The sequence below is a fragment of the Crinia signifera genome, chromosome 8 (genome assembly GCF_055691185.1).
Source record: "Crinia signifera chromosome 8, ASM5569118v1, whole genome shotgun sequence".
NCBI classification, from domain to species: Eukaryota; Metazoa; Chordata; class Amphibia; order Anura; family Myobatrachidae; genus Crinia; species Crinia signifera.
The window spans coordinates 17,489,816-17,504,587 of NC_139224.1; the positions used below are offsets into that span (position 1 = coordinate 17,489,816).

Genomic DNA, 14,772 nt, shown 5'->3' on the forward strand with positions numbered 1-14,772 from the left:
TTGATGGTGCCAAAGATGTTGTCTCCCATTGGAAGCGGTCAAAAGTGCTGGTAGGACAAAATGAGAGGCCTTTTTGTAGAACGGATTTTTGTATATCGGTGAGTATATGCTGCGACAGAGTGATCACCTGTAGTTCTGATATCCCTGTCTCTCTCCTTCCTTCCCTCTTAGGGGGTATCGATTTGGTGTTCTGGGTTCCCACTTGGAGAAATCCCTTCTTCTTCTTCTGTTTCCCCCGTCTTGTCTGTCTTTTTGTTTTGTACCTCTGAAATTCCGGCCATATTCTAAAAAAGACCATGACGAGGCGGGGAGAGAGGCTACGGAGGCTCCCATATTTTGTTGTAAATGGGGTTGTAAGTCTATTGGTCTCCTGGGGACCGATGAGTCTGTTTGGTGAAAGCTGGTGTCATTCAAATCCTCCATACTGGAGCAGTCTGTTTCCGATGAGGACGGAGCATACCTCCTATTGGGCCTCTGAGGATTATTTCTGGTCCAGCGGAAAATTTGCCCTGTCGCAAAATCCCTCTGGTCCCGATAGAATTTGTTCTTCTTTCGTTCTATGATGTTATTTTCATATTCCTCTAGATCCTTTTTATTTCTTTCAAAATTCATTTGGAATACTGTTACTTGTTCCCATTGTTCAAGCCTTTTCCCTATTGTTTCAATTTCTTTAGAGATTTCGTCTAACACCAGGTGGTTATGTTGGATAAGAATACCCATCAGATCTTGAGAGCATTTCAATAGGGTTTTTTCCCATTCCTTTTTAAGATTGTCGGTGTACAGATCGAATGCCGGGAATGTCCTAGGTCTTAAACCCCTAGGTGTGATTTTGGTTTTGCAATAATTTTCCAGACTCGTCAAATCCCAGTTTGTTCTGGTTTGACGTTGTAGTAGATATTTCAATTTGGTCAGATCATCCATCCAGTTTCCATCCTGTACAGTTTCACCATCTGGTGTTGAGAAAATACTATCCAAATCCTCTATCCTTCTTTTTTGCTGAAGTTCGTTCTTTAAGCTGAAGGTGGACATATTTGTTTTCACAGTCTCTTTTGGGAATGAGGTGGTATGTTTGCTAACACCAAATAAGTGTCAGGGAGAGTCTAGAATTTCCTTCTATGAGTATAAATACCAGGTCGTGCTGAATCCGGAACTGAGATAGACCTCAGTAACTAATAGGATACAGAAAAGGGGTTTTTGGATCCGCACAGACTCAAAACATCAATTTAGAACATTTGAAAGAAAACCATCTATATGACCAATATATTGGACTACTTCTCCACCGTTGTGGTAGTCTTGGATTGGCGGTGCGCCCACGTCTGTTGAAGAAAAATTATAGACAGCATAAGATAAGCACGAAGTCTAAACAATTCCATCTACTTGAAATAAACTTTTATCATGTTTTGATAGTAGAGGTATAATACGGATTTGACTGTATAATGAAGTAACTATTGTGTCCATTCACGCGGGATGGCCACGACCCGGCCGTCCAGTTACAGCCGGATCCCACCACTGGAATTGACAGCTGCCGGGCTGTGGCCATCCCTACCATTGTAAACTGCTGTGTGCGGCACGGCTTCCTGGCCGTGCGGAGTTTCGCCGCCCGGCAGGAGCCGGAGCATGTGAAATAGCCCTATAGATCTCCGCAGGTCTCTTACTGTGAATGTCCGCTTTGAAGCGATTCCCGGAGAGGTATCCCAGAACGGTGTAGCCAGGCAATCCGGACCGATTTAAAGGTTAGGGAGGTAGAAGGGTGGTAAAAGACAGTGAAATTCCCAGTCTTGACGCGTTTCTCCGTCTAAATACAATACCGGTTTCCTCAGAAGATGGGAAAGCCATGCTGGAGACCTTATCTAAGGGTGGTTTCACCAATCAACATAAAGCATTAATTATGCTGCACCTGTGTATTACCTGTGAAACAGGTGAGTGTGTCTATACAGTCTTATAAGGCATTTCAATCATTAAGCTGTAGACATCATTCAATTTTGACACAAGTATCTTCAAATACATATAGAAATAAAATAAAATATGTACATATATCAAAATAAATACTAAGATGGCAACATTGAACGTTGTTTGTACTAATTTGTATCGTTTGGGATTAAAGGGCCCCTTAAGGTGCCCATACACTAGTAAGATTTATCTTCAGATCTGGCTGGTTGGAACAAAAACATGGTTATGGATGAGTGACAGTTTGTCAGTTTTCCAGCATTTCCAAGCAAATGGTCAACTGTCATTTGCTCTCATCCATAACCATGTTTTTGTTCCAACCAGACAGATCTGCAGATAAATCTGTGTGTGTATGGCCACCTTTACACTTGTAAGATTTGACCCAATTCAGGTGGATTGAGTCAATTTATCTGACAAATCTGATGTGCCTGATATGTAGGACACAATCCACAATCCTGTGCCATTGGGTATAACCAAGAGATTGTGAGAGATTGAGCCTCCAGCACATAGGATAAATCTCGAGTCAATCAGGTCCAATTTGTTGAACAATAAATTGAACAAGTGTAAGGGGGCCTTAACTTTGTTTCAAATGCCCCCCTCCCCACCATTGTTAACCCACTATTGACGCCAACCCAAAGTGTGGCGAGCGCAGCGAGCCCGCGAGGGGCGGCGGTACGCATCCTCCGACCTTTTCATACCCCTACTATCCACGTCAGCGTGGAGTTGATGTTATATAGTGTGGCGAGCGCAGCGAGCCACTGAGCCTGAAGTGTGGCGAGCGCAGAAAGCCCCTGACTCACATGACAGAGAACCAGCCCAGTGAGCCCACAAACAGTGCCAGACACCCTCTGCCTCCCCATGTTGCCCAGCACTGCTACTCCACAGCCACCAGGTGAGCGCCCCCCGCAACCCCCCCCCCTCCCACGACCCCCCTCCCGCGATTTGCGGCAAAAAGAACCCCCCTCCCGCGATTCGTGGCAAAAACAAACCCCCCCTCCCGCGACCCCCCCTCCCACGATTCGCGGCAAAAAGAATCACCCCGCGACCCCCCCGCAACCCCCCCTTGCGCGATTCACGGCACCCCACCGCGATTCTCTGCACCCCCCCCCCCCGCAATTCACAGCAGCCCCAGGATTAAATGGCACATGCAAAACAATGAAATGGCTATGGTCGACAATGAAAAAGGTTGACATGAGTTTTTGAAGATTTATTTTTCATTTTTTGAATGTTTTCATATTCATTGTCATGTGTCAACAGGTAAACGCGTCCCTTCCCGGGCTTCACAGGTATCCGTGTCCCCTCGCCACGCTTCGGGCTTGGTGGCTCGCTGCGCTCGCCACACTATTCTATTCTAAACTCCACGCCGACGTGGATAGTGGGGGTATGAAAAGGTCGTAGGACGCGTACCGCCGCCCCTCGCGGGCTCGCTGCGCTCGCCACGCTTCGGGTTCACGTTTATAGTGGGGGGGTGGCGTGGGGGTGCATTTAACATTGTAAGCACCTATTAGGGTGCTTAACATTGTATAAGCACCCATTAGGGTGCTTATACAATGTTTAATCGCATCGCATCGTATGGCATCGTATGCCATGTACAATGGCATACAATTTGAAAATTGTATGCCATCGTGCACTATCGTACGATATTGCGTCGCATCGCATACCATCGTATGCGTTATGGTATGCGATGCGATGGGCGCCGCCAAAATACACAAGTACCATAAAAAATTAATAATAAGCAATAATTAATAACTAAATATTACCACCACAGCAAACAGTTCCTCTTTTAGTAAAACATCACATAACTGTCAATTCCCGCAGCATCTCTTAGGAATAATCACTCCTATAGTGTTTAATTTAGCTTATACCATGACAACAGCATTCAAATGCCCACTACTAACACTGATAATAAGTCTATTGGTTCCCCAAGCCTTCAATCAAAGGCTATCGTTCAGCATTGGTCAGGAATCAGAATATAGGGCATCTGCCCTCAAGCAAGATGGCGCTGCATGAAGAAGCCGACGTAGGCGAAACACGTGTCCACACAGGCGCCTCACGTTACTCCCATTGAATCGAGCCGGAGCTGGGCTCTCCCACCCCCCTTGCATACAGCCGAACCTGGGAAGTCCTAACCAGAAAATCCGCGTCCATACGCCAGCCGCGCCAGACCGCGGCGACTGACTACACTACAAGCCGCCTTAGCCTCAAGGCTAATATCGGGACGGACCGCGTCACTCCCCCAGCCGCATCTCGGCGAAGTACTGCTCAGACACTAGGACTGAACATCCCCTGCTGGCGCACTACAGGATCAGGTACAGGAGTTACCACAGTCTGAATCGTCAGCTGTGGTATACTCCAAACCTTAATTTCAGCACATCTTGCTCCAGTAATTGTTAAGTTAATCTTGGCACTACATCATTGGGCTAACCACCATCCTGCATTTATATTGCTCTTAATTGTGTCAGCCACAATAACTATACCAGCTACCTCTCTTTCATTTTTTTGGGATGAATGGTCAGGCAGGCTCCATTATTATCAGCAATCAACTAATGGATACTTGAAACCTATATTGCCTCCAGTTGTGCCAGCATAACTACTGTGCGTTTGTGACACATTGTTACAAAGGTTCACATGTCAACTAATTGCAAATGAATCAGTGCCAATGTATTTCTAACTAACTTCAATATAACTAATGTCAATATGTTGCTAATACTATTGTGATACGCTATTTACGCTTTATCAACAGATAGGGCACTGTCAATCCACCAGCTAACCAACTGATATTTTGTACCTATCGCTGTCACCCTCATACCCATTGCCAAAAAGAATATTCCAAACGCAATACTGTATGCACTCGGTTACAGGGCCACCGGTGGGATATATTACGGCTGTCCCAAATTATTGGGTTACATACCAATATTCCAGGTATCATATAGCAGTTAACCTGAGCTGCTTGGTCGTGACTTAATTCGCTAACAGTATACCACCATACCTCACTGGAGTGCCCAAACCCTTTTCGAACTTGGAAGCCAAGCAGTGAAGGGCCAGGGCAGTATCCAGGTGGGTGACCCCTGGAGAAGTCCAGGTGTGGTATCAAAGATAGGTATCCCAGTCAACAGACCAGCAGCACAGGAGCCGCCTACTGCTCGATTCCAAAATTCTCGCCAATATTGGCAATAATTATTGTATTTCTTAGGATAGACTTATTCAGTAACGTGGGGTGACCAAACCCCAATCTGTCCATCAGTTTGGGACAACCAACTCATTTTTGCCACCTACGGTCACTTTGGTCATTATGGGGGACATTTACCAAAATGGATTCGTAGAAAAAAGGTGTATTCGTAGGGAGAAATACACCTTTTTTTTACGAATTTGTATTTTCGGGATTTACAATCCCAAAAATACAACAATTCGTAGTCCTAAAGATGGAACATTCGTATTTGTAGTTACAAATACGAATGCCCTACACCATCGATAGGATACGACAGAAATCACCATTCAAAAGAATGGTGGTTTCTGATTTACTAAGCAGCCGTACTGACAATACGGCTGCTTAGTGGTGTGAAACACCCACGCAAATACGACAGGAAAATAGAACACCATTTTCCTGTTCTATTTGCGTTTTAGCCTGCATGGATCAGTCAGATCCGTGCAGGCTACAGTGTAAAAAAATAGAAAAATAAATAAATAAAATAAAAAACGGCGTGGGGTCCCCCCCACAGCCATAACCAGCACCAGGCTGAAGGAGCCGGGGCCGGTAATTAAAAATCAGGGAGCCCGACAAATAGGGGTTCCCCGATTTTTAACAACCAGCCCCAGGCTCCAGGTCCGGGGCTGGTTCCCAAAATACGGGGGACAAAATGAGTAGGGGTCCCCCGTATTTTAAGAACCAGCCCCAGGCACAACCAGCCGGCAGGGTAATGTCACAGCCGGGGGACACTTATAATATAAGGTCCCGCGGCCAAAACATTCTCCCTACCGACCAGTCAGCCTGGCCAGGGGCCCTGGGGGAGTGGGGACCCCCCCAATGAAGGGGTCCCCCCCCTCCAGGACTTACCTGACCAGGCTGAAGCCTGGTGCTGTCCTCGATGCCCCTGGGCGGTGGGCATCGAGCTGATAAATGTTGTAAAAAAAAAGATGAACCTATTGTTTTTTACTGTGGCACTACAAGTGCCAGCAAGCCTCCCCAGCAAGCTGGGACTTGGAGAACCACAAGTCCCAGCCTGCTGGGCATTAAAGGGCCCGCTGGCACTTGTAGTTCTACAGTTAAAAAAATAGTGCACAAAACACACTGACACACTTTTAAAATAAAACTTTATTACACACAAAGCCCACACATACTAATACTTACCTATCTTCTTCCCATAGGTCGCCCTGGTCCTGTGTCGGCGTCTTCTGGTCCTGTGTCGTCTTCTTCCTCCATGTCGACCGTCGCTGTCGCCGTCCGGATCCGACGAAATCCATTTGGGAAGCTGTGGAAGGAAACCATACTCACCTGTCCCAGCGCGACGTAGTCCAGGTAAGGGTCTTTGCAAAAAAACAAAACGAACACCCGAAACCAGCCGGACAAGCAGGGAGCCGCACGGTGTTTACATCGTGCGGCTCCGCCTCCCGAATGCAGCTATTGGCCGCCTTGCGGCCTAGCGGCCAATCAGGAGCCGCTAGGCCGCAAGGCGGCCAATAGCGGCATTCGGGAGGCGGAGCCGCACGATGTAAACAAACACACGTGCGTCTCCGTCAGTCCGGCTGGATTCGGGTGTTCGTTTTGTTTTTTTGCAAAGACCCTTACCTGGACTACGTCGCGCTGGGACAGGTGAGTATGGTTTCCTTCCACAGCTTCCCAAATGGATTTCGTCGGATCCGGACGGCGACAGCGACGGTCGACATGGAGGAAGAAGACGACACAGGACCAGAAGACGCCGACACAGGACCAGGGCGACCTATGGGAAGAAGATAGGTAAGTATTAGTATGTGTGGGCTTTGTGTGTAATAAAGTTTTATTTTAAAAGTGTGTCAGTGTGTTTTGTGCACTATTTTTTTAACTGTAGAACTACAAGTGCCAGCGGGCCCTTTAATGCCCAGCAGGCTGGGACTTGTGGTTCTCCAAGTCCCAGCTTGCTGGGGAGGCTTGCTGGCACTTGTAGTGCCACAGTAAAAAACAATAGGTTCATCTTTTTTTTACAACATTTATCAGCTCGATGCCCACCGCCCAGGGGCATCGAGGACAGCACCAGGCTTCAGCCTGGTCAGGTAAGTCCTAGAGGGGGGGAACCCCTTCATTGGGGGGGTCCCCACTCCCCCAGGGCCCCTGGCCAGGCTGACTGGTCGGTAGGGAGAATGTTTTGGCCGCGGGACCTTATATTATAAGTGTCCCCCGGCTGTGACATTACCCTGCCGGCTGGTTGTGCCTGGGGCTGGTTCTTAAAATACGGGGGACCCCTACTCATTTTGTCCCCCGTATTTTGGGAACCAGCCCCGGACCTGGAGCCTGGGGCTGGTTGTTAAAAATCGGGGAACCCCTATTTGTCGGGTTCCCTGATTTTTAATTACCGGCCCCGGCTCCTTCAGCCTGGTGCTGGTTTCGGCTGTGGGGGGGACCCCACGCCGTTTTTTTTTAAAATGTATTTATTTTTTCTATTTTTTTTTACACTGCAGCCTGCACGGATCTGACTGATCCGTGCAGACTGCTAGAAATAATTCGTATTAGCAGCCGTATATACGGCCGCTAATACGAATCATTACACCATCGGAGGGTTACAAAGCAGTCGTATATGACTGCTTTGTAACTGATCCTCCGGAACACGACTTTGCATACGACTTAAACAGTCGTATGCAGTCGTAGGGAAACTACCAATACGAAAAACTAGGTTTTTCATATTGGTAAATTTCCCCCCATACCTCTAATGACTACATGCAACAAATGATAAATCATATGTGTGGTAAACTCAAAAATTGTTATATGACTCAGTAATTATTACTTATCAGTACCACACAACATAAACAACAAATACTATCAAATTTCAGAGTAATATTTACTTATTCATGCTTCATGCCACTTTATTTTAACAAGTCCATATTAAAAGCTATGTTTTAAATTAAATTAAATTAAATATACATTACATTTTCTAAGAGTGCGCCCAAAAAGCGTTTACTTTCCTTTGTTTTGCACCTTGCAAAAACAAAACAAACCCACCCTCAGTATATAATTCTAGTCTGCTGTTGCCACTGGCTACCAGTATTTATCGCAGTATATAATTCCAGTCTGCTGTTGCCGCTGGCTACCAGTATTATTTATCACAGTATATAAATCCAGTCTGCTGTTTCCACTGGCTACCAGTATTTATCGCAGTATATAATTCCAGTCTGTTGCCACTGGCTACCAGTATTTATTGCAGTATATAATTCCAATCTGCTGTTTCCACTGGCTACCAGTACTATCAGTCCAGGGGTGCCCACATGTGTGCTGTATCCATCCAGGGGTGCCCACATGTGTGCTGTATTTGTCCAGGGGTGCCCCCATGTGTCCTGTATCAGTCCTGGGGTGCCCGCATGTGTGCCGTATAATTCCAGGGGTGTCCCATGTGTCCCATATCAGACCAGGGGAGCTGCCCTTTTTTTTAATGAAAATAAAATTAAGGTGTTTTTTTTTTTTTTTTTACTGCAAGGGCTGTTAAATGCGCTGTAGTCCAGGGGTGAGCCAAGAGTGCTGTATAATTCATGGGGTGTTCCTAAGTAAGGTGTGCTGCTCTTTTTTATAATTAAAGAATACACATTTTTATTTTTACTGCAGGAATTTGTCTGCCGTATAATTCCATGCCTGCCGCCATGTGTGCCGTAACAGTCCAGGGGTGCCGCCATCTGTGCCGTATAATTCCATGTGTGCTGTATCAGGTCAGGGGTGCCACCATCTGTGCCGTATAATTCCTGGGGTAAGCCAAGTCTGCCGTATAATTCATGGGGTTTTGCCAAGTGTGCTGTATTAGTCCAGGGGTGATGCTAAGCGTGCCATATCAGTCCAGGGGTGATGCTAGGTGTGCCGTATCAGACTAGGGGGGATGCTAAGTGTGCCATATCAGTCCAGGGGTGATGCTAAATGTGCCGTATCAGTCCAGGGGTGATGCTACCTGTGCCATATCAGTCCAGGGGTAATTCTAGGTGTGCAGTATCAGCCTAGAGGGTATGCTAAGTGTGCCATATCAGTCTAGTGTTTGTGCCGCACACTTGTGTGGCTTATCATAGTTATCCAGCTACCTCGGTGCAACTTTTTGCCCTAAAAACAATATTGTAAGGTGTGAGCTGTTCAGAATAGACTGTAAATGAGTGGAAATGAATGTTATTGAGGTTAATATAGCGTAGGAGCAAAAAAAAAAAAAAAATGCGATTTTAGCAGTTTTTATGCTTTTTTAACAAAAAAATCAGAACCCAAAACCCAAGAAATCCAAACACAAAACACTTAGAAGGTGTTTTGGCAAAACCCATTAGAACCCAAAACCTCAAGGTAATCAGAACCCAAAACCCGAAAAGTGGCCGGTGCACATCTCTAATACAGGTTGAGTATCCCGTATCCAAAATGCTCGGGACCAGGAGAATTTTGGATAACGGATTATTCCGTATTTCGGAATATTTTAATATTTCAATGATGTATTTTGAAGTATCTTGCATTTATGCTGTATAAACACATAATATACACACAAATATATTTTATTACCACATAAAATACACACAAACATATTTTAATTGTTCAAAAAACAAGGTTTCAAAACGTGAAACAAAATGTGTGTACTATCTCAGCACTGAATTTGAATGCCAAGCAATCATTGTCTTGCACATATATAGTGCCAGTTACATATCATGTCCCCAGTGATGCTGTTACATATGTCCCCCAGTGAGTTTTTAGCAAAAAAAAATTTTTTTTTCACTTTCTGGAATGTCCGTATTTCGGAATAATTTGGATAACGGATATTCGGATACGGGATACTCGACCTATAATAATAATAATAATATATATATACATATATATATATATATATATATATATATATATATATACACACATAGCAGCAGAGTAGACCCCTGGGCATAGCAATGTATTTGGGCCCCTACCTATCCTCCAGCGATAGGGGTGGGGGGTGCTATGAGCGGAAGCTTTGATGTCCCGCGGGTAGTAGGGGTATTATATCAACCGCTCAGCATGTAGGGCTCAGTAATCTCCACTAATTACCCCTTTACTGCACAGATGGTGGGAGATGAGGTGGGAGAAGGGGGCATTGGGCTGAATGAAGGGGCCCTGATACATAACTTCCAGGGTGGTAGAGGATGTTTAATACGCAGAGGAGGGATGTATAGTGGAGTGGGCTTATTATTCATAATTTTCTGGTGGGAGGACAGCTTGCTTGACTGCAGATATCTCCAGTTCCCGGAACTAGATTTAATGGAATTAAAAACTAGAGAATCCCACCTACCAAATGGTATTGGGGACTAGGGGATCAGATTTCAGGAGGCAGAGCAATCCGCCAACGAGTATATAAAACTACACACCAGGTGTGTGGAGCTGGAGCAGTAACCAGCTGCTTGAAGACTGATATCTCTGGTTCTGGGAACAGTAGAGACAAGCTTCTAGTGTCCTTCAAATGGGGAGAGTCTCAGCTTTTGGAATATACCCTCAGAAAAACTCTAAGTCAGAGAGAAACTGAAATATCTGACTGGGGACAGCAATTAACAGGCTTGGATGGGGACCACTGCTTTGAAGTCAGATATCTCCGGTTCCTGAGGGACGATTTTTAAAATTCTTGTACCTATGGAAAGAGGGGACCCTCAGCTTTCAGACTAGGGCCCTCAGATTCCTGGGGGGGGGTTCTGGGTACTCAGAAACCCCCCCTGCGTGCACTACTGAGTGCTGTGACGTTTATAGAACACATATCATGTTTATGTACATTTCTATTTTATTTGTTTTTGGATTTACTGTGAATTGTGATATTTGATGTTTATTTTTTCTGTCAATAAACTTATTTATAAAAAAATGAAAGAAGTGTTTCTTCAGCGGCGCTATTCCGGATTTGGATATATACAGTATGTGTATAACAGAGCTAAGTGCTCCCGCACAGATTCCTATGGAAGATATGTCCTGTCACTGTATTCTATAGTAGGTTATTGTTAATATACTGTATCTGGTGCAGCTCATTGCACTAGACCAGCGGTTCTCAAACTGTGGGTCCTGACCCCAAAGTGGGTCCCGACCACCTCAGCATGGGGTCACGACTCCATGTTGCTGGCCATCAGACTAATGTGTTTGTTGAGGGGGGACAGGGGATAACTCATTAAGTAAACACCCTCTGCTTCCATCTTCTATCCCCCTACCCCCTTTTCCATTCCCTCATTACCCACTGCCTCCCTGTCACAAAAGCTGTCACTTAACTTCACTGACCACAGATGTGGCGGCCATTCTGTGGTAACTTTGCTGGGGTCCTGTAATAATATTTTTTGTCTGACGGGGTCCCAGAGCAAATAGTTTGAGAACCCCTGCACTAGACATACAGTACATGTGTACACGGCAGTCCTCTGTAATATGTAACAGATGTACTGACAGGTAATATTATAAAGTGCTAGGATGGGCATTGGGTTGTCTGTAGCAAATGGGTAGTGCCATAATAAGTGATCTGACCCGCTCATATAGAACAGTACAACCTGTAGCTGAGACCCAGGTCTCTCTAAGAGACACAAGGCTGGCAGTTGGAGAAGACCTCAGTAAAACTGACCTCAACTGGTTCCCTTCCTTTCCACCTGGTTCCTTTCGCCTCCATCTGCTTTCCTTCCTTTCCACCTGGTTCCCTTCCCCTCAACCTGGTTCCTTTCCTCTCCTCTTGGTTCTCTTCCCTTCCCCTCCTCCTGGTTCTCTTCCCTTCCTCTCCTCCTGGTTCTCTTCCCTTCCCCTCCACCTGGTTCTCTTCCCTTCCCCTGCTCCTGCTTCTCTTCCCTTCCCCTCCTCCTGGTTCTCTTCCCTTCCTCTCCTCCTGGTTCTCTTCCCTTCCCCTCCACCTGGTTCTCTTCCCTTCCCATCCACCTGGTTCCCTTCCCCTCCACCTGTTTCCCTTCCCCTCCACCTGGTTCTCTTCCCCTCCACCTGGTTCTCTTCCCTTCCCCTCCACCTGGTTCCCTTCCCCTCAACCTGGTTCCTTTCCCCTCCTCCTGGTTCTCTTCCCTTCCCCTCCTCTTGGTTCTCTTCCCTTCCCCTCCTCCTGGTTCTCTTCCCTTCCCCTCCTCCTGGTTCTCTTCCCTTCCCCCTCCTCCTGGTTCTCTTCCCTTCCCCCTCCTCCTGGTTCTCTTCCCTTCCCCTCCTCCTGGTTCTCTTCCCTTCCCCTCCACCTGGTTCTCTTCCCTTCCCCCTCCTCCTGGTTCTCTTCCCTTCCCCCTCCTCCTGGTTCTCTTCCCTTCCCCTCCTCCTGGTTCTCTTCCCTTCCCCTCCACCTGGTTCCCTTCCCCTCCACCTGGTTCCCTTCCCCTCCACCTGGTTCCCTTCCCCTCCACCTGGTTCTCTTCCCCTCCACCTGGTTCCCTTCCCCTCCACCTGGTTCTCTTCCCCTCCACCTGGTTCCCTTCCCCTCCACCTGGTTCTCTTCCCTTCCCCTCCACCTGGTTCTCTTCCCTTCCCCTCCACCTGGTTCTCTTCCCTTCCCCTCCACCTGGTTCCCTTCCCCTCCACCTGGTTCTCTTCCCTTCCCCATCCACCTGGTTCCTTTCCCCTCCACTTGGTTCCCTTCCCCACCAGCTTCCCCTGTTTTTCGTCTGTCTCAGTTCTTCATTTTATTACAAGTTGAGTTGAACTTGGAACTAAAAACAATGGGCCTAATTCAGGCTGGCTCGCTAAGTCGCGGTCGTTTTGCTGCTTAGCAAGCGCTGTACCGCCACCCCGCTTTATGACCATCGAATGGTTTCTCATGCCTTCAGAAATAAAAATAAAACCGACTTTTATTTCCTCCACAGGTCATGTGACGTCAGCCGCGAACCCTGAGCAGGCATTGGCTCACCAACATTCCCATGGGAACACCCCAACTTTCATGGGGAAGCACATAAAACTCTGGGTGTTCCCCTGCTCCGCGTGATGTCGGGACCCTATGGAGCGAACGGCTCGATGAGTGTGAAACTTGCCAAAGCCATTCACTCTCAGGATCTGCACATGCGCATATACACGCATGTGCATCGTCCGTCCCCCCCACCTTTGGAACAGGGCCGAGCCCCTTCCGATCGATAATGAATGAGGCCCAAGATGAGAGAGGATATCTTCCTGCTCCCAGCATTGTATTCCGTATAATAGAGAACAGTCACAGAGACGGGAGGGGACAGACAGGGGCGGATAGGCCTGCCGGGAAACCTGGGCATTTTCCTGGTGGGCCGCTCACCCTTCCTGCTGGGCAGTGGACCACCATCTACATGGTTAGCGGCCGCAGCACTATGCCATCATTCAACATGGCCGTGGCCAGCCCTGGGTCGCCCAAATGTAAAATGGCCGCGGGAGGGCTGGTGCACATGCACACAGCTTCTCCCGTGGTACTTGGAGCAGGACGGATGACGCCGGCTAGTGGCTGCGCCTGCTCATATGATCCCCCACCCCCGCAGGCAGCACGCAGCGCACACTGGAATGGGCGGCTGGGGATCCATGTGATGGGCGGTGGCAGGTGGAGAGTGAGCAGCAGCAGCCTGGCCTGGGTTACAACAGTACAGTGAGTCAGTATTAAGCCAGGCTGTGCTGTGTGTGTCTATATGTATACAGTATATTTATATATACATATAAATATAGATGTGTATAAATATATATATATATATATATATATGTATGTGTGTGTGTATATATATATATATATATATATATATATATATACATACATATATACACACACACACACATATATACACATACCCCCTCCTACCCTGCTTCCTCCGCCACCCTGCTCCCCCCTCCCTACCTGAATTTTCCACCATCCCACATCCTATGCCACTCTGTGTCTCCCCTCTGTCACCCCACATCCTACACCACCCTGCGCCCCCCCTCCCTGTATCCTCTTTCACTATGCAGCCAACGCCGCTCTGTGTCTCCCCTCCCTGTATTCTCTGCCACTTTGCGACTCCCCTCCCTGCATCCTCTGCCACTCTGCGTTCCCCCTCCTACCCTGCATCCTGTGCCACCATGCCCCCCTCACACTCTCCATCCTGTGCCACCCTGCGTACGTCCTCCCTCCCTTCCTCCTCAGCCACCCTGCATCTCCCCTCCCAGCATTCTATGCCACCCTGCGTCCCCCCTCCCTCCCTGCATCCTCTTCCACCCTGCCACTCTACTCTCACCCCTCGTCACCCCCTTCTCACCCTTCATCACCAACCCCTCTCACCCTGCACCAATCCCCTCTCACCTTGTGTCTTCTCATTCCGTTGTATAATGTGAACTTTAGCTCATACTGTTTGGCATAATGTGATTTTTGTCTCATAGGGTGCTGCATAATGTTATTTTTTTTATTCTGTGTGGCAGTTTGTGATTTTTGGATAATTCCATGTGTCCTAATGTGAATATTGGCTCCTACTGTGTGGCATAAGGTGTACAGGTTTTTCGATAGAAAAAAAGGCCCTCTTGTTATGGTGCATAATGTGTTTAAGGGAGGTGTCCCATACTCAGTGTCCCACAGTGGTGGTGGATGGGGGGAGGGGGCAGTTGGGAGACCCCCTGTCACCCCCTGTCTCTATCTCCCCAGTCCCACAGGCTGCAGAATAGATGCTGTGCGCCTGAGGGGCTGGGGACATAGCCAGCAGCTCAGAGAGCCACTAGCCATGCACCTACAGCGA

The 14,772-nt window shown here is 47.4% G+C and overlaps 1 pseudogene; it reads left to right on the forward strand.

The window, feature by feature from the left end:
- Positions 1-4,922: 4,922 nt before the first annotated feature.
- LOC146029781 (5S ribosomal RNA) lies at positions 4,923-5,041 on the forward strand (annotated as a pseudogene).
- The last annotated feature ends 9,731 nt before the right edge of the window (positions 5,042-14,772 follow it).